The 19,373-nt window shown below is 44.3% G+C and overlaps 1 long non-coding RNA gene across 1 annotated transcript; it reads left to right on the top strand.

Annotated features, from left to right (window-relative positions):
- The first annotated feature begins 305 nt into the window (after positions 1 to 305).
- On the top strand, positions 306 to 18,234 carry LOC138965885 (uncharacterized). Its single transcript, XR_011455548.1, has 3 exons — positions 306 to 729; positions 10,827 to 11,755; positions 17,835 to 18,234. It is a non-coding gene; the product is annotated as an uncharacterized lncRNA (long non-coding RNA).
- Positions 18,235 to 19,373: the final 1,139 nt, after the last annotated feature.

Below are 19,373 nucleotides of genomic sequence, written 5' to 3'. Positions count from 1 at the left end.
CACACACACACACACACACACACACACACACCTTCACACACTAGAAGCTTTTGAGGACATATTTAATCGTTAGATCGTTTTATCCCTATCCATGTCTAGAGACATCCTGCTTGCTGCCGCGCGAGCCGAGAAAATGTCACCTCTTTATCTTCACTGCGCTGGCTGCAAAACCTTGTTGTGCTCGAACTTGAACAACATGCAGTTAAGTGGCAGGATCTTGTCCATGTGTTACAGTCTAGCACCGCATTAAAAACAGGATTTACACGACACTTGGCGCCATCTGCTGAGAGAATAAAGAACATCGTGACTGCTGTAAGCAGGTGTCAGTGAACTTGCTTACCTATCCGGGTACCTATCCGGGTACCTATCCGGGTACTAACCTTTCCCGGTGCGGTCGGGTTTCGCGGATATCTTTTCAGTCTTAACTTCTTGCACAAAAACAGCCTAAAGCACACGCTGCGAGATTTGCAACAACAATTTTGACAAAAACATTACACACAAAACCTACGTCGCCAGAATTGTGAAGGAGAGTTATACGGCGTTAAACAAAAACTTTGACAAAACAGACAAAGAACTACGCTGCCAGAAGAATTATAGCGCCCGTCGAACAGCAGCAACTTGTGAACTTGAGTGAAACCTTTCAAGCAGCGAAGAAAGTCACGCCGGAGAAGATTCTTTACTTCCAACTAACAGCAGTGCGTGATTAAAAGCGGGGAGATGTCTGATTTGGTAAGCAAGCTTTTGATCTAAGTTTATATGTTTACCTCTTTCTCGTGTTTTCTGACTGTTTCTGTGTTTCCTGTTAATGTATGCAGTAGCTTGAGTGGGATTGGTCGTTCGTGAAAGAAAAAGCGTTGATATATTTCTCTCTCTCTCTCTCTCTCTCTCTCTCTCTCTCTCTCTCTCTCTCTCTCTCTCTCTCTCTCTCTCTCTCTCTCTCTCCGCTCAAACACACACACACAGGCACACACACACACACGCACACACACAGGCACACACTCACACACACACATGCGCGCGCACACACACATTCTCACACACACACACACACACACACACAAATACACACACACTCACACACACACACACACACACACGTGCACACACACACACGCACACACAACCTGCAAACACAAAGACACACACACACACACACACACACACACTCACACACACACCGGCCGTGGCACACACACACACACACACACAAACTCACACACACACACACAAACACACACAGACTAACACACACACACACACACACACACACACACACACAGAAAGAGAGAGAGAGAGGGGGGAGGAGTGAGAGGTAGCCCTCCTCCTTCACATAAAAATACAGAAAGAATTGCACCCAACCAACCTCCACAAGAGACGTATGCACACCTGTTTACAAACCAGTCCTACCAATTTGTTGCCATTGTTTTCCCAAACGGGAGAGAGAGAGAGAGAGAGAGAGAGAGAGAGAGAGAGAGAGAGAGAGAGAGAGAGCGAGAGAGAGAGAGAGAGAGGCAGAGAGGCAGAGAGTGAGAGAGACAGAGGCAGAGAGAGAGTGAGAGAGAGTGAGAGTGAGAGAGAGAGAGTGAGAGAGAGAGAGTGAGAGAGAAAGAGTGAGAGAGAGAGAGAGAGTGAGAGAGAGAAAGAGAGTGAGAGAGAGAGAGATGGGGGGGGGGGGGGAGTATGTGAGTTCCTGGTGTGTGTTTGTGTGTGAGTGTGAGTGTGTGTGTCTGTGTATGTGTGTGTGTGTCTGTGTATGTGTGTGTGTTTGTGTGTTCATCAATGTGTGTGCTCGTTCTTGCGCGTGTGCGTGTGTGTGGACTCCCAAACATTGATGTTGATACGATTATATCCGCCATGGTATCGTAGTGGATCTGTTTTCATGGTCATGACAGAAATATGATAGTTTTTTGAGTCACTTGAGAAAAAGTGACTCTATGTAATCGGTCAGTGTTAGTCTGTCCGGCCGGCCGGCCGGCCAGCCGTCCGTAGACACCACCTTAACGTTGGACTTTTCTCGGAAACTATCAAAGCGATCGGGCTCATATTTTGTTTAGTCGTGACCCCCAATGACCTCTACACTTTAACGATGGTTTCGTTGACCTTTGACCTTTTTCAAGGTCACAGGTCAGCGTCAAAGGAAAAATTAGACATTTTATATCTTTGACAAAGTTCATCGGATGTGATTGAAACTTTGTAGGATTATTCTTTACATCAAAGTATTTACATCTGTAGCCTTTTACGAACGTTATCAGAAAAACAAGGGAGATAACTAGCCTTTTCTGTTCGGCAACACACAACTTAACGTTGGGCTTTTCTCGGAAACTATAAAAGTGACCGGGCTCAAATTTTATGTGAACGTGACTCATTGTGTTGTGAATAGCAATTTCTTCCTGTCCATCTGATGCCTCATATAATATTCAGAACTGCGAAAGTGACTCGATCGAGCGTTTGCTCTTCTTGTTAACTTTGTCTAAACTCGTATCTCCACTCTGTGTTCAGTATGCGAAGTGTGTATGCTATGGAAAGCCGTTTGGCTCATAACCAATACACGTGTAATAAATAATTCATACACGTGTAAGAAATAATTTATACACGTGTATTTATTTCTTAGACATAGCCATAGACATAGAACACTTTATTATCTCAACGAGGAGAAACTCAGTTATTTAATACACGTGTAATAAATTCTTTTATTTTATGCACGTGTATTAATTATTTCTTACACGTGTATGAATTATTTCTTACACGTGTATTAATCATTTCTTACACGTGTATGAATTATTTCTTACACGTGTATTAATCTTTTTTTTTTAAACGTGTATGAATTATTTCTTACACGTGTATTAATCATTTCTTACACGTGTGTTACGCGTGATTGTTCTGAAAAGTGACTATTACATGATTGTTCTGAAAGTCTACTATTTATTTCATCGTAATCATGTAAGCCCTCATACGTGATTGTTCTGAAAGCTTACACATTTACATGATTGTTCTGAAACTAAAGGTAAACTTGCTTCACCGGTGAAATGTAGTCAGATATGGAACAATATGTATACCCCTGCCCAACGAAGTGTGTTTGAGTTGATCCGTCTTCTGTGTGCGCGACAGCTTCAGATGTGTGTTTGAGTTGATCCGTCTCTCCACTCCCTTTGAGAGACCATTTGAATAATTCATATACACAATTCTGGTGGTTGCTGTGTAATAAAAAAACCAAGTGTCACTGAAAACAGAGATGTGCAAATAAATGTAGCTTAGCTTTCATGTGTGTGTATGTGTGGTGTGTGTGTGCGTATGTACTCATTGCACTGGCGTCGGAAACTGGGGGGGGGGGGGGGGGGGGCGGGCATCTGCTGTTCCTGGGGTGGGGGCGGGGCAAACATGTCTTTTTGCCCACCCCCCACCCCCATATTTAGGATGACAAAAATATTCACACAGAGAGGAAGAGGAGAGAGAGAGAGAGAGAGAGAGAGAGAGAGAGAGAGAGAGAGAGAGAGAGAGAGACAGAGAGAGAGAGAGGGAGAGAGAGAGAGAGTGTGTGTGAGAGAGAGTGAGAGAGAGAGAAGAGAGAGAGGGAGAGAGAGAGAGAGAGAGAGAGAGAGAGAGAGAGAGAGAGAGAGAGAGAGAGAGAGAGTTGATAAACAAAATACCCCCCACACACACACACAAAAAAGTATATTGTCTCGCGTGCAAGAACTTTATAGCCCAGACTCCCCACCCATCTCGCAACCCCGGCCATCTCCTCACGTCTCTCATCCCCTCTCCACTTGAATTTTTAGTTCATAAAAAAAAAAGTTTCATTTGTGAAAATCATTTGTTGTGCCTTTCGTCTTTAAAGGGGCAAAAATTAGCTTCCATTTTCCCTCTTTGCCATGCCTTTCGATCCATTTTGGTGACCTAGCCACCTAAGCATGGCAAAGAGGGAAAATCAAAAGTTTCTATGTGTCCCTTTAAACCTGTAATTAGAATTTTGAGTTGGGAATACTCAAGAAGAATCATTACATTTTTGAAGATTATAAATAATTTTTGTCTTTGGACATTTAATTTGAATTTTGAGTTGAGAACAATAAAGAAGACATGTTCAATGTATGAAACGTATTACTTGTTGAGTTTGTATTCATTGGGCGGGGGTATAAATATCAATTTCACTTAAGATTTAGTATCATTGTATCAAAATGGGGTGTTGCAGGTAGCTTTGTTTCCTCCTTGGGGATGAAGCTACCAGGGGAAGGGATTGTGTTGGAGGTGCGGGTAGAGGGGTAGCCCTCCCGGTGCTCCCCCTTGGACCTCCCTAGTCTAGGACCCTGGGTCTTCGCGAGGTGGCCATTGTGGCGTAATCCCTCCGGACTAGCATAACGTTTCCCTATCCCAAGACCGACCGTGCGTGGTCTATGACCACATCCTCTACGAGGTGACCCTATCAACTAGGCAGCGAAAGCCCCTAGGCGAAACACGGCGGATCTAGAGGAGAGAACCTCGATAAAAAATTTGAGCTGCCATGAAGACGGAGCATGTTGGCTGAGGACAGCGGGCAGACCTTCTGTGCCGACACCCATCTACAGGAGAAAACCAGGCATGCACGCATCAAACCCAACATGGCCATACAAACGGATTGTATCAAAATATTGTTCCATTTACATACAGACATACACACAGACAGACGGACAAAGTGAATCCAGTATACCCCCTCCAACTTCATTGGGCTGGGGTATAAATATCAGTATCACTAAAGATTTAGTATCATTGTATCAAAATATTGTTCCATTTTCATTCAGACATACACACAGACAGATGGACAAAGTGAATCCAGTATACCCCCCTCCAACTTCGTTGGGCTGGGGTATACATATTGTTCCATATCTGACAACATTTCACGGGTGAAGCAAGTTTACCTTTAGTAGAGTTTCAGAACAATCATGTAAATTAGTAAGGTTTCAGAACAATCACCCGTCGCGATATAACCTTGAATGGTTGAAAATGACGTTAAACACCAAATAAAGAAAGAAAGAACAATCACGTATGAGGGCTTACATGTTTACGATGAAATAAATAGTAGACTTTCAGAACAATCATGTAATAGTCACTTTTCAGAACAATCACGCGCAACACACGTGTATGCATTGTTTCTTACACGTGTATTGATCATTTCTTACACGTGTATGAATTGTTTTTTTTTTACACGTGTAATAATCATTTCTTACACGTGTATGCATTATTTCTTACACGTGTATGAATTGTTTCTTACACGTGTATTAATCATTTCTTACACGTGTATGGATTTATTTTATTACACGTGTAAGAATTATTTCTTGCACGCGTTGTAAATGCAGGAGTCACGTGGTTAAGCGACTTAAAAACTCGGACTGGGAATCCACATGAAAAACACTAAGCGTCTTCATCGCCTCGCACAAGATGGCGGGAGCGACAAACGTTTTAGACGGTTTATGAGTAGAGTTCAACGCCGTTGTACAAAATCAAGCCAAGCCTCGCACAGCACTGGTGTTGACCCGTGATTTGTAAAAAATAAATGTAAAAACATTTTACAAATTACGCCGAACCTAAAACCGCGATTTGTAAAAATGTAAAAATGTAAAAATATCGCATTCCACAAAGTAATACATGCCTTTTATTACTATTAGTATTTGTTGTTTAGAGCCTCTATGCTGGATGGTGGGGGGTGGTTTGGGCCGGATAAGTAAAATATTACGAATTTTAGCATGACAAAGAAAGAAAAAAAATCTAATAGATCCCTCGACTTTTGGGTAGCGCGACACTGTTGCTGCTAGCTTTCCACTGGGAGGAAGCGACCCGAATTTCCCAGCTAAGGGACAATAAAGTAATAAAAATTTTAAAAAATCTAATAGATCCCTTGACTTTGGGGTAGCGCGACTCTGTTGCTGATAGCTTTCCACTGGGAGGAAGCGACCCATATTTCTCAGCGATGGGACAATACAGTAATGAGAAGAAAAAAAATATAATAGATCCCTTGACTTTGGGGTAGCGCGACTCTGTTGCTGCTAGCTTTCCACTGGGAGGAAGCGACCCGAATTTTCCAGCGATGGGACAATACAGTAATGAGAAGAAAAAAATGAAAAAATCTAATAGATCCCTTGACTTTTGGGGTAGCGCGACTCTGTTGCTGCTAGCTTTCCACTGGGAGGAAGCGACACGAATTTCCCAGCGATGTGACAATAAATGATGAAAAAATAAAAAATACAAAAATCTAATAGATCCCTTGACTTTGGAGATGACAAGAAAATATCGGGCGCATTTACGTGATTTGTAAAACATTTGTTACAAATCACGGGGCGCGACCCGTGATTTGTAAAATGTTTTACATTTTTTTACAAATCACGGGTTAACAACTGGAGAGGTAATTGTTTTATCAGACGAAGTCGGTTCTTGAGAGATCGCGCCACCCGGAAGCAGCTACGAAATTTGTCGCTTTGCAAGTAGTACATTTTCTGATTCAAGATTTAATGCCCCGCTGATTTCTTCCGGCGTGTATAAATTATTGCTTCCGGCGTGTATGTAGTCATTTATGACGCGCGTGTTTAAATATTTAATACACGTGTATGAATTATTTATTACATGTGTATAAATTATTTCTTACACGTGTATTTATCATTTCTTACACGTGTATAAATCTTTTCTTATACGTGTATTAATCATTTTTTACACGTGTATAAATCATATCTTACACGTGTATAAATCATTTCTTACACGTGTATAAATCATTTCTTACACGTGTATTAATCATTTCTAACACGTGTATTGGTTATGAGCCAAACGGCTTTCCATAGTATGCAGGGAGTGTAGCTGTTATCACAGCAGGTTTGAAAGCATTTCATGTTAAAGCGCGAGCCACTGACCGGTTTGGGAGTCTTTCTTGCATACTTGCCTAAATTCACAGTCTTTCCATCCACAGTCTAGCGTGTAGTTATTTTGTCGTGAACATGAAAATACAATCAATTTTACGGAATTCATGGAATTTCACCACGTTTTGGCCTTAGTTGCAACACACTAACACAGTTCTCTCTGCTTGCATAGTTTAAGAATTTGGGACTCTATTCGTCAACATTGCCCCCGAAGTCTTGCCATGATGAAAAACAAATCAGACGTTTCGCTGCTGAGAAAAAAAATTACTGATGTATGAGGTACTTCCAGAAGAAATGATACCTAAACTGTGACGTTTCAGTCATTGTGTGAGTTTCTTGATTTAACAGATTGCATACTCCGCGACGGGCGCAGTGGCGCAGTGGATAAGACATCGGCCTCCTAATCGGAAGGTCGTGAGTTCAAATCCCGGCCGCGGCCGCCTGGTGGGTTAAGGGTGGAGATTTTTCCGATCTCCCAGGTCTACTTATGTGCAGGCCTGCTAGTTCGATCCTTATCCCCCTTCGTGTGTACACGCAAGCACAAGACCATGTGCGCACGTAAAAGATCCTGTGAGTCATGTCAGATTTCGGTGCGGGTTATAGAAACACGAAAATACCCCCGAAAATACCATGCTTCCCCCGAAATCGGCAAATGGCTGCGCTGTCGAAATGGCGGGGTAAAAACTATCATACACGTAAAACTCCACTCGTGCAAAAACACGAGTGTACGTGGGAGTTTCAGCCCATGAACAAAGAAGAAGAGAGAAGAAGAATATTCCACAATCACGTGTACACTCCCTTTAAATATTGTTTCGCGTGCCTTTATTCGCAAGAACTCTGAAAGTAGAATGTGAATGTCGTTGAAGAAGGGCACAAACGAATAAATTAAATATGAAAGGAAGAAATAATCCAACAAACAACCAAAGGAAAGAAGTCCATCACATATTTGAAAGGCGATATTTAACTTATTTCCGGGTGTCACGTGATAACCTTCCTTTCGGTGCACCTCCTTAAAATAATGTCTAAATCAGGCTGCTTTAGAAGACAATGGAAAGCAACCGAACAATAGGCAAAGGAAAACATAAATGATATGAACAGTGAAAAAAACAAACAAAAAAACCCAAGAACATTGCAACTCTTATTGTATCATCCTTGCAACAACAACAAAAAAGACAACAAAAAAGACAACACTATTCTATTAACATTTTCTGTTCACTTAAAGGCACGTGACTTGGGTATCTAGCATACTGTCCACATTGAGGGTTTCCTTCGCGGGTGTCAAATTTAATCCGTTCAAATGAGGCTCAAAATTCAACCCAACTAAGCTGAAAATTGAAAAACAAATCCCCCAAAGATCAGAAATTCGGTGTCTACCACGTAAGAGGTTAAAAATATAAGGTTTTCTTGTCACTTTCAGCAATGGCCCCGTGGATTGCTTTCAAACTTTCAGAGTATTCTGCTCACAGACAATTTAAGTGCCTTTACTAGCACATACAATTTTAATAAACCAACAAGGAAAGGATTCTTTTTTTTTCACGAAACAAAAAATGTTGTCATAGTTTTTTTGTTTTGTTTTTTCACTTGTTTGCGTCAATTCGCAAAACCACATTCAGTATTGTATTTTGTCAGAGCAGAACAATAGTCTTATTATCCATACTCACGTACCCCCCCAATTTGATTGAAAAATGAGGGCGGAACAGTGTTGCCTCAACTTTCACAAAAAGCCGGATATGACGTCATCAAAGACATCTATCGAACAAATGATAAAAAGGTCCGGGGATACCATACCCAGGAACTCTTATGTGAAATTTCATGAAGATCGGTCCACTAGTTTTCTCGGAATCGCTTTACACACACACACACACACACCTACACACACTACGACCCTCGTCTCGATTCCCCGTCCTTTTTGAAACATTTAGTCAAAACTTGACTAAATGTAACAAAAAGCAAAGACAACAAATCAACAACAAACACAGCAAAGAAATAAAGAAAAAACAACTTCAAACTAACGTCAAATAATTAAAAAAATCGAAACAAAACACACAAACGTACACAAAACCAAACCAAACACAAATAGGCACATAACTTAATTGCGACGGCCACTTTAAAATGAATCCCTGGGCTACACATTAACAGTCACAGATGTGCACACGTGATTGAGTTATAACACGAGGCGCTACGTCCTGTTTTTTTTACCGTACCACGCGCTAACCCGTTTAGCACTTCAGGGTCCATCGCTCCACTTTCGCATGTCCTTCCCTTTGTGAGAAGAGTACTTTCGTCACTTCCCAAATTCTTCGAAGCGATAATTGAGCAGTTCCGACTGTCTATCCTAAAACAGCTATCTCATCCTGACAGATCGTTCACAACTCTGAATATAGATCATCCAGTTCGTAGGAGACAGAGCAGAGGAGTTACTAACAGAAAGCAAGACCAAGGTAATCTCTGTTTTCTGATTCATTACTTCATGGTGTTTTGTTGTTACCGACGCAGGTGATAACATTTTAAAGATGAGGTAAGCTACGGTTCGGTTTGACGATAAGGTGAAGGTCAACGACAATAGTTCACACAAAAGGTGTGCGTGCTCATTTTGCGACAATTAGTAACAGTCGAACCTGCCCTGACGAACACCTCTCCAGAACGACCACCTACCAATTTTGACCACCACAAAAAACATCCCCGACGAGGTGGTTTTTTTCTATGTAATTCACCTGTTCACAGCGAGCACCTCTCTATAATGGCCGCTTTAGTCGGACCGTTGGGTGGTCGTTAAAAACAGGTTTGACCGTACCATAACACACTTTTGGTATGAACAATGTACGAGACAAACCTGGATACTTTGTTATCAGGTAATTCAAATTCCTTTCTTCGTTCTGGCGTGTTCACTCTTTGTCGCTGTGTCTCTCACTTCAGTAATAATAGTGTGGCGTGATGCTGTGTGGCTTACTGTCGTGTACACGACGGTAGTGAAATGTAGAGTTATGTAGTGTAGTGTAGTGTAGTATAATAAAGTGATGTGTAGTGTACTGTAGTGTACATGACGGTAGTGAAAGGTATCGTCATCTAGTGTAGTACGTGTAGTATCACGTAGTGTAGTGAAGTATAATAAAGTGATGTGTAGTGTGCTGTAGTGTATATGACGGTAGTGAAAGGTATCGTCATGTAGTGTACGTAGTACGTGTAGTGTCATGTCGTGTAGTGAAATATAATAAAGTGATGTGTAGTGTACTGTAGTGTATATGACGGTTGTGAAAGGTATAGCGTCATGTAGTGAAGTGTAGTGTAATAAAGCGCTGTGTAGTGTACTGTTGTGTATATGACAGTAGTGTAGTGTAGTGTAGTATAGTGTAGTGTAGTGTAGTGTAGTGTAGTGTGAACCGGTCATACACCTGTGGTGTACTGCACATGTAGTGTACACTGATGGCAGTAGTGCAGTGTGTAGTGTAGTGTAGTGTAGTGCAGTGCAGTGTTGTATAGTATACTGTAGTGTACACGACAGTGGTAAAAGGTAGTGTCGTGAAGTGTAGTGTCATGTTGTGTAGTTTATTGTAGCATTAGTCTTTGGTGTAGTGTGGTTCACGAGGGTATTTAAACGTAGTGGCATGTAGTGTAGTGTAGTGTAGTGTAGTGTAGTGTAGTGTAAACCGGTCATAAACCTTTTGCTATATACACACTTAATTGAAGTATTAATGGTAAAGACGTACCAGTGTTTAAATGAACGCTAGAGTTTACCCTGGGTAAAATCTCCTGTCAGAAAACCGAAACATCCACGTCAGCTGACAAAAATCTGCTGACCAAATGAAAGCTAGATTTGACCCTGTGTGCTTCTTTTGATAGAAGAACGATGTACTATGTCACACTTTGTTGAAAACCGGTTACAGTAAGTGGGTTCAGAATTGAAACACTCCAGATTAGAGTGTGTACAGACTGTTCTCTTCTTTTCTACAGGCTGATGCTCCAGCTTCGGACTATGTCTGGTCATCCCCAGCCTCAGGTGACCACAGAGGTTGCGCTTCATCCTCTCAACACGATGACCAGCTGACCAAAGTCCTCCTCGCCAACTGACCAGACACCTCCTTTACCAACAGATCAAAAGATGACCAACACCGGTAAATCAGCTGATCAAAACCTTCTGACACAAAATCTCACAATCATTTGACCAAAATTCAGAAGACCAAAACCTTTCTACCAGCTGACGAAATTTTCCTCGCCAGATGACCCAAAATATCCACGTCAGCTGACAGAAACCTGCTGACCAAAAACTGCTTTCCAGATGATGAAAATCATTTCTACTTGCTGACCGAAACTCTTTCTGACCAAAATTCTGCCGACCAGCTGACCAAAACCAGCTCCCCGAACTTTCCTGCTAGCTGCCAAAAAACTCAATGTGAACTGACCAAAACCTCACATACCAGATAACCAAAAAATGCTAACAAAAACATTCCTTTGAAGTGAACAGAAACGTGCTACCAGATTACCCAAACCAGCTAGCCAAAGCCGCTGTCTCCATATGTACTGACCCAAAATGTCCCTGTCAACCGACCCAAAGCCTCTGTCTCCATATGGACTGAACCAAAATGTCTCTATCAGCTGACCCAAACCTTTCTGACAACTGACCGGCCCTAAACCGCAACAGCTGATCTCCAGTATCTACCATCTTGCAACTAGTTCTGCCTCCGCTGTTGCTGTGTCAGTGACAACCAGCATGCATTTTCATCTCATCTCTCCATCCTTCTGTGTGAGTGTACTTCTCGTCATCTTCGCTTGCATCGTCGGTGCAGAGAGCAGCAGACGATTGTTGGAAAATGCGGTTCGAACGGAATCCACGACATTACCGAAAGTGGACCAGTCTTGCTATTCTCTGCTGCATACGGAAGGTAAAATAAATACGAAAGAGAGATACGAGAGAGAGAGAGAGAGAGAGAGAGAGAGAGAGAGAGAGAGATACGAGAGAGAGATACGAGAGAGAGAGACAGAGACAGAGACAGAGAGAGTGAGAGAGACAGATACAGACAGACAGACAAACAGAAAAAGACAGTGTGAGGGTTGAGGGAGAATGTGGTAGGGGGGGGGAGAGTCTGCGAGGGGGATGAAAAAGAGAGTAAGGGGTGGAAGAGACAAAAGAATCAAAACTTGACTAAATGTAAAAAAGAAGATAGGGAGAGAAATTTAAGAGAGAGAGAGAGAGAAAAAGAGATTCGTGTGTGTGTGTGTGTGTGTGTAAATGTGAATCTCTCTCTGTCTGTTCTGCTTCATTGACATAACAATGAATAACAAGTCTCATTTCGAATAAAAAATACTTTTGCCTAGAATCACTTTGAAATCATTTGACTTGTATAATTAATTATTCTCTTTATTTATATAGCGCCTTATCCGAAGTTCAAAGCGCTTTATGCCGTGTGAGATGGAATTTTTTACACAATATATCACGCATTCACATCGACCAGCAAACCTCAAGCCTGTTAGGCGAATGTTCACCTTTCGCGGCCTTTATTCCAAGTCACACGGGTATTTGATGGACATTTTTATCTATGCCTATACAATTTTGCCAGGAAAGACCCTTTTGTCAATCGTGGGATCTTTAACGTGCACACCCCAATATAGTGTACACGAAGGGACCTCGGTTTTTCGTCTCATCCGAAAGACTAGCACTTGAACCCACCATCTAGGTTAGAAAAGGGGGGAGAAAATAGCGGCCCGACCCAGGGTCGAACACGCAACCTCTCGATTCCGAGCGCAAGTGCGTTACCACTCGGCCACCCAGTCTTGATCGGAACATGGATAATCAACCGATCAATCAATATATTAATCAATCAATCAATCAATATCAAACCACCCATTTACCCATCGACCTATCCACTATCCTTCCATCCATTCGTCAATCAATCAATCAATCCGTTAACAAACCTTTCGTGGCACCAAGCCGGCGGCACTCCCTCCCTCCCGCCCTCCCTCCCTCCATCCATCCACCATTCAGTCAATCATTATTGAGGCTGGCACATCTGGGACAGGCTGATCTTTCTTAACCCAGTGTGGGATTTTCAGTGGGGCGACCACCCCCAACCCAGCGCGTCCCCGGGTGGCGGATAGGGGAACGGTCTTCAGATATGGAGATCAGCCGCTTGCGGCCGCGGACCAAACTGGCGGTGTTTCCTACCAGGGCGGAGTGGGGTAGCAGGCGGCACTGCTACCCCCTTTGAAATGCTCCATCGTCCATTGACGGGACTCATCTAATGCGATTAGTGGCGCATTAAAACCCTAGCTCCGGGTGGGATCCCGGCAAATCCTCCCCCCTGTGCTCTCAGGGTAGGACATACGGGCCATGAGCTAAGGGTGAGGTAACCCCGACAGAAAACCCCGAATGCTGAAGACGGAGGACCCGGGCCGCACGGCGCATTCTAACAAACCACGGGTACACGCGCTTACGCAAATGATGACACAATCAACCAGCACAGATGGAAATGGCGCTCGCCCATTGAGGCCCCCCAGGGTGGAGCAGCGTCGGGTCCCATGCCTCAAAGGGACCCAGCCCCAACTACTGGAGGTCCCTCCCGTCCGTCTTGTCACGCCAGGGGACGCGGGAGGAGAGTGACTGGCACCACCACAACCAGGAAGAAACCCAGTCAGCAGCGACCTTTTCAGGTCATGCACTGGAACGCAGAAAGTATCCTGAACAAGAAGACAGAGTTGGAGCATATCCTGCATGAGAAGAACATCAACATCTGCTGTATTCAGGAGACGCACCTGACACCCCAAAAGTCCTTCAAAGTGAGAGGCTACCAGTGCCTTAGGTCCGACAGAACAGACCGAAGCAAAGGAGGAATCCTGACCCTCATCAGGAACAACATCAATGCCTGTTTGACAGAAACGCACATGGAGGACTCCGAATATCAGGTGATTCGAATCCAGACGAAGACAGCAGAATTCCATCTTGTCAACTTCTACTGCCCCAACGATAGACACCTCGCCCTTGACACGATCCCCGCAAAGGCCTCCAACTTCATCGTGGTGGGTGACTTCAACAGTCATTCACAGAGTTGGGGATATGACCACTTGGGTTGGAGAGGAGAAGAGGTGGAGAACTGGCAGGACGACAAAGGTCTCATCCTTTTGAACAGTCCCTTTGACTGCCCTACATTCTACTCCAGAAGATGGCACACTACATCAACTCCTGACCTAGCCGTCTGCACGGAAGACATGCACCAGCTAACCAGCAGAGAGGTCGGAGAACAGCTAGGTGGAAGTGACCATCGGCCAGTCTTTTTGACCCTGGGCATGGAGTCCTGCACTGAAGCTTCCTTCCCACGGTGGAACTACAAAAGAGCGAACTGGTTCCTCTTTAGACACCGCACCAGCGAACTCACCAAAGACATCAGAGTCGAGGGTCGAGACATCAACATGGTGGCGAAGGACTTCAACATGAGCATCCTCAGAGCAGCGCGTGAGTCCATTCCCAGGGGTGCCAGGAGAGACTATAAGCCCTACTGGAGCAACGAATTGCAGGAACTGGATGATGATCTGGCAGACGCCAGAAGGGAAGCAGAAGTCAACCCGTCACAAAACAACAACATCCGCCTCCAGGAAACCAAAGCCAAATTTCTCAAGAAGAAGCTACAGGCAAGACGGAGAAGCTGGCGAGAGAAAACAAGCTCTCTGAACCTTGAGAAGGATGGCAGAAAGCTCTGGAGGCTTACCAAGCAGTTGAATGATGAGAACACCAGCAGAGAAAAGATCACATTAGAAGAGAACGGGAAGGTGCTAACTGGAAAGCATGCTGCCAACCAATTTGCTGAAAGCTATGCAGCTGAGAGCAACCTCCATGTTAGCCCCGAGAAACAGAGAGAAGCAAGAAGAGAGAAAAGAGAGAGACCTGCCAGACAGTCGACAGTGGACGCCATGAGTCAACCACTTACACTCCACGAGCTGCACTCAGCTCTGAAAAAGTTAAAGGCGAAGAAGTCCCCTGGCCCAGACAGCATCACCAACGAGATGCTAACCCACCTTGGTAGTGCAACAGAGAACAAGCTACTCGAGGTCTTCAACAGCAGCTGGCAAGAAGGATCGCTACCACAACTCTGGCGAGAAGCGATCATGATCCCCATCTTAAAAAAAGGGAAGGATCCAAAGAAGGCCGCCAGCTATCGCCCAATCAGCCTCACCAGCTGTGTTGTGAAGACCCTGGAGAGAATTGTGAACGAGCGCCTCATGTGGTACCTGGCGCAAGAAGTTGAAGATGCCTTTCAGGAACAGAAGCTGGTCTTCGTCACCTGGATAGATCTTCAGAAGGCTTTTGACAAGGTCTGGAAAGATGGACTCCTTGTAAAACTGCTGAGGAAATGCGTGTCCAGCAACATGTACCAGGGGATTCGCTCCTACCTCTATAACCGCAGGGCAAGAGTTAACGTCGACCAGACCAAAAGCAAGAAGTTCCTCCTACGTCATGGCGTCCCTCAGGGCGGAGTCCTCTCCCCCACACTCTTCCTTCTCTTCATCGACGATCTGGTGTCTGAGATGCCCAAGGGGATCAAAGCTGCTCTCTACGCAGACAACCTTGTGATCTGGTGCAAGGAGGAGCACGCAAGTACTGCCACCTACAGAATGCAGCAAGCGGCAGATAGGCTGAACGCATGGGCAGAAGATTGGTGCGTCTCCATCAACAAGGAGAAATCCTCCACCACCCTATTCACACTGTCGCCAAAGCAGAAAGCCGGAACCATTAGGCTTGGTGGAACTCCTCTGAGAGAGGATGAAGAAGCAACGTACCTTGGTGTCACCTTTGATAGACGGCAGACCTGGAAACCACACATTGCACAGGCAGAGACGAAGGCCCGGCGCAAGCTAGCCATACTCAGGAAGCTGGCAGGTACCACCTGGGGAGCGAACGAGAAGATACTGAAGACAGTATACCAGGGAACAATCAGACCCCACCTCGAGTACGGCTCCACGGCGTGGTCAACCTCAGCCAAGACAAACCTGCAGACCCTCGACCGTATGCAAAATCAGGCTCTCCGACTCATCACTGGTGCAATGAAATCCACGCCCATCAAGGAAATGGAGAAGCTTACCACCATCCAACCCCTCTGTCAGAGAAGAGAAGCCAAGACTATGGTACAGGCCGAGAAGCTCAAGTGCCTACCCGACCACCCCATGAAGCACAGACTGAGCAACCTCACCAAGAACCGGCTCAAACGGAGCAGTTTTGTACACGAGAGCAAGAGACTTTCTCGACAGTACAGGGAAGTCCTCCCACAGAACACTCTACCTCTGACTCAAGAAGAAGAGGAAACCCCCAAGGCAACTGAGAAACCAGGCATCCAGATCTGCACAAGTGTTCCACATGTTACCTAAGGAGAAAATCAGAATGACACAGCTCGACAGGCACTCACCTTAGCCCTGATCGACGAACAGTACCCAAAAGAGGCGTGGATCCATGTATACACCGATGGATCAGCAACTGACGCCGTGCTCAATGGAGGTGCTGGCATTCTGATCCAGTTCCCTGGGGGACATACAGCTACATCCAGCGTTGCCACTGGCAAACACTGCACAAACTATAAAGCAGAAGCAGAAGCTCTCATGCAGGCCGCCTCCTTGGTTCAGGACTCCGCAGACCCTTGCTACCAAGTTGTCTTCCTCTCAGACGCCCTTTCAGTCCTTCAGGCCCTAGAGAACGACAAACTCCCACAGCTGGCCAAAGCATTACAGATGGTCAGACAAACCAGAAGAGTTGTTCTCCAGTGGATACCAGCACACTATGGGATACCAGGAAATGAAAGGGCAGATGAGCTGGCGAAAGAAGGAGCCGTAGAAGACCAACCTGAAAACATTGTCAGCTTTAGTGAGCAGAAGATAATCATCAAGGCATTGATGAGGCCAAGGACAAACAGAGATGACTACCACACAATGTCCAGAGAGCAGCAAGTCAACCTCATCAGGCTGCGTACTGGCCACAACAGGCTCAATGCTCACATGAACCGAAATTTCAAGCTGGCGCCATCACCAAGTGACCTGTGCCTGCGGTCAAGAAGACCAAACAGCGGAACACATCTTACAGCGATGTCCCTTACTAGATGAGGAACGAAAAGAAGTGTGGCCGTCACCAACTCCCTTGCAGACCAAACTATACGGCAGTCGACAGGAGTTGGAGAAAACGACAACAGTTATCACCAGTGCTGGACTGATCGTGTAACCTCTGCGAACGCCAAGAAGAAGAAGAAGAAGAAGAGGCTGGCACATTGATAACTGCATGCACCCGTTGCAGATTACATCCATCCATCCACCCATCCATCCACCATTGAGTCAATCAGTATTGAGGCTGGCACATTGATAACTGCATGCACCCGTTGCAGATTACATCCATCCATCCACCCATCCATCCACCATTCAGTCAATCATTATTTCCATGAGGGTAACCTCACTGGACTATAAATCTTATCCAATCCAATCCAATCCAATCATTATTGAGGCTGGCACATTGATAACTGCATGCACCCGTTGCAGATTACATCCATCCATCCACCCATCCATCCACCATTGAGTCAATCAGTAATGAGGCTGGCACATTGATAACTGCATGCACCCGTTGCAGATTACATCCATCCATCCACCCATCCATCCACCATTCAGTCAATCATTATTGAGGCTGGCACATTGATAACTGCATGCACCCGTTGCAGATTACATCCATCCATCCACCCATCAATCCACCATTCAGTCAATCGGTATCCAAGCTGGCACATTGATAACTGCATGCACCCGTTGCAGATTACATCCATCCATCCACCCATCCATCCACCCAAATCCATCCACCCTTCACTCAATCATTATTCAAACTGGCACATTAATAACTGCGTGCTCCCGATAGCAGATTACATCCATCCATCCACCCATCCATCCACCATTCACTCAATCATTATTCAAGCCGGCACATTGATAACTGAATTTACCCGATTGCAGCTTTCACCCTGTCCGTGTCGCCGCTTCCACAACAGCCGGACGTTTATAACCACGGCTATGTGTACAACACGGGACAAAATGTCACTTTGACGTGTGAGATGAAGAACGTCTCCATGCAAAACGAGACTGATCTGTCTTCACTGCCATACGTCGTTGTTAGTTCCTGCGACTCTTGCAACGGGTTCATTGCATCTGGTGAGTATGCACCTATGGTTTGTTATTGACAGCGATTGTTCTAAGTTTAACAATTAAAAAAAAAATTAAAAAATCTGTACTCACCAATACACGTACAGCACATACAATACTAAATCAAATTGGCTGTTCTGTTTAACGTTTCTCTCCATTTTGATCGCAAGTAGACAACAATAACGCTTTAAATATACGTCTATTACAAGACATTCCCCTGTTAAGGCACGACTATGTTCGTATATATTTGAAGATTTTTGTTTGTTTGTTTGCTAAACGCCCAGCCGACCACGAAGGGCCATATCAGGGCGGTATATTTGTAGATGACAAAACATCAAGTGTATTGAAATCTGATCGTACACAGAATAACAAGACAAAATGTAATCAAAGGTTCACCCAATTGAATGAGACAGGCATTGTAGAATATACCATATATACAATACGGAAATTCAAGTGTCTTACAGACAAAACACAAATAACACAAGATAACAAGATAAAAAAAACCACAAGATAACAATTAAAATGTGTAAATAAACAGCAAAATGGACAAATAAACAGGACGAAATAAACAAATGAAACGCCAGAGAAAGACAAAATGCGCGAGAAATATTATGACGTCATTAATCATCATAACAATTCATTACACTGTATATCACGTGCCGTCATTCCATTCTTTCCATATCATCCTGAAGATGGCGATTACATACCGAAATATTGATTTAAACTTACCTAACCTGGTTACTGGTGTGTTTTCTTTTTATTCAAATAAACACGACGCATTAATTGTTGCTGTTTTCTGGTAAGTAGGGGAAGGGCTCCTAATATGGACGGCTCCTAATATGGACCACCTCCTGTTCTGACAAACTAACGGCGCTAGAGCGCTCAAAAAAAGTTGTATTCGCTGTATTCACCCTCTCTGGATAAATCGCACATGTCAAAACAGTTGCAGAAACACAAACCTCAAAACCGTTAGGCTGTTTCTCTTTTTACATTTAGTCAAGTTTGACTAAATGTTTTAACGTAGAGGGGGGAATCGAGACGAGGGTCGTGGTGTATGTGCGTGTGTGTGTGTGTGTGTGTGTGTGTGTGTGTGTGTGTGTGTGTGTGTGTGTGTGTGTGTGTGTGTGTGTGTGTGTGTGTGTGTAGAGCGATTCAGACTAAACTACTGGACCGATCTTTATGAAATTTGACATGAGAGTTCCTGGGTATGAAATCCCCGAAAGTTTTTTTCATTTTTTTTATAAATGTCTTTGATGACGTCATATCCGGCTTTTCGTGAAAGTTGAGGCGGCACTGTCACGCCCTCATTTTTCAACCAAATTGGTTGAAATTTTGGTCAAGTAATCTTCGACG

The sequence above is a fragment of the Littorina saxatilis genome, linkage group LG5 (genome assembly GCF_037325665.1).
Source record: "Littorina saxatilis isolate snail1 linkage group LG5, US_GU_Lsax_2.0, whole genome shotgun sequence".
In the NCBI taxonomy this organism is placed as follows: Eukaryota; Metazoa; Mollusca; class Gastropoda; order Littorinimorpha; family Littorinidae; genus Littorina; species Littorina saxatilis.
The sequence above is the reverse complement of the archived record's forward strand: the minus strand, read 5'-3'. Positions and strand labels throughout refer to the sequence as shown.